Source organism: Propithecus coquereli, unplaced genomic scaffold, assembly GCF_000956105.1.
Source record: "Propithecus coquereli isolate 6110/MARCELLA unplaced genomic scaffold, Pcoq_1.0 Scaffold276, whole genome shotgun sequence".
NCBI classification, from domain to species: domain Eukaryota; kingdom Metazoa; phylum Chordata; class Mammalia; order Primates; family Indriidae; genus Propithecus; species Propithecus coquereli.
The window spans coordinates 1,301,432-1,303,418 of record NW_012148352.1 but is presented as its reverse complement, the minus strand read 5'-3'; positions in this window follow the sequence as shown (position 1 = coordinate 1,303,418).

The following is a 1,987-nucleotide window of genomic DNA, read 5'->3' as shown; positions in this document are numbered from 1 at the left end:
ACTAAACATCAAAAGCTCTGACAGGGCAGAGACTGTGTCTACCTTGTTCAGAATTATATCTTCAGTGGCTAGCCTTGCCTATATACATCTAGCAAACATCTAGTTCTCAATAAATATTAATTGAAAGAAGTAATCAACTGGTTCCTTCACCCACTTTTCCTCTTAGCTTCTCTCTCTTTCTTCTCCCCAACGTCCCCCAGCACCCTGCACCAACTAACTGCTGCTAGGAGCCCATTATTGAATCAACCCAACTTTCTTCCTCCTTTCGTACTTTCTTTCTGGCTGGTATTGGTGAGAACTATTTGAAATCGTTCCAGAAAGTGTGAACTGGGGTCACTACCAACTCCTGATATCTAATCTCAACCAGAAGGCCTTTGCAATGTCCCCAGTGAGCTTCATTCCTACAGAGGCTATTTCAAATATTTGCCATTCTCTCTTCCCCACCCCTACCCCAACTCTTCAGATAACAATTCTCACTCTCAAGAGATAAATGAGCCCTACTTTCTTCATAGCAAAAATAGTCATCAGTGTATGAGAACTCTTTAACACTTCAACCATCCCCATAGATGCTTTTTTGCTTCCATACCATCTAAATTCATTCTCTCTTCTTATGATTCCAAAGAAAAACAGAAGCAAGACAACCAAAGAAGCATCAACCAAGCAATTTTCCCCTATCTGATTTTCCCCTATCTGATTTTCCCCTGTCCAGAGGGTGTTTTTTCACATGTAAGCCTTTGGAAATAATTTGCTAAATTTATTTGTTACATTTACTTTTCATTTACCCTGTGGTCTTTGAAAGGTACTCTTCTTCATCCTCCAACAAAATTCTAGTTGATACTTTCCAGAATTTATCTTAATATCTCTGCTGTCTTTGGCATCAACAGAGTTGTAGCCTTTTTGTTTTGTTTCTTTTTTGTTTCTTGTGTTTTTATTTATCTTGAGATCTTTTTTGTTTTGTTTTGTTTTGGTGACTACATACATTACTGCTTTTCTTCTCACCTTTCTGGAATCCATGTTATTTCTTCATGTGTATTGTTCTCCTTACATTTACACTTGGCCTTCTCTTGCCACTCAGTATACTTAGGGTAAGCAGTCTTATCCATGGCTCTGTCTTCATCTACCACCTGTAAGTTGATCACCCTCAAGATCAATGTGAGCTGCAGGCGTACCTCCTTTGCTCCCCAATGAAATGGCCCACTGGCACCATAGCCCAAACTGTTCAGAAACAACCTCATGTCTCCACTCTAAACCAATTTCTGTTTGCCTCTGTCTATTTTCAGTTGATAACAGTACATAACCCAGAAAACAGAGGCTATCTTTGAGTCTTCCTAGTTCTTATTTCTATTATGAATCTATGTAGTTTTAATATCCTCACTGTTGTCACCTTACTTTAGGACCTCACCTGCTCATGTTTGGATTCACGGAACAGCCTCCTGGCTGGATTCCTTCCTTCTAGTTTTACATTTCTTTAATCCATTATTTATACTGCTGCCAGAGTGAGCTCTCTAAAATGCAAATCTAATCATGTCTTGTCCCTGCTTGGAAGTCTTATAATGACTCCCACAGCTTTCATGATAAAGTCCAACTCCTTAGCACGGCATCTATGGTATTTTATGACCCGGCATCTGCTCACTTTTCCAGTTACTCTTCTTTTTATTCACTGACTTTCTGATACTGAACACAAGGCCATTCACAAAAAGGATTAAGTCTGTTCCAGCCTTTGCATGTATCCCAAGCCCTCTATCTAAGGTAACTTTCATTCATTTTTTAAAACCCAATTCAGGGATATTTCAGCAAGAAAGGCAAGGACTCTTGATTCTAGTCCAGTATAGAATACTCACCCTAGTGCCTCGCATGGCATATTTCACATTATATTTTTGCTATGTATTTTGCTTACTTGAATACAAGATAAGGAGGAGTATTGTGGTATATTTTTATCTCTTACATTCAATTAATGTTTAATGAACAGATGAAAGAATAGAGCAGT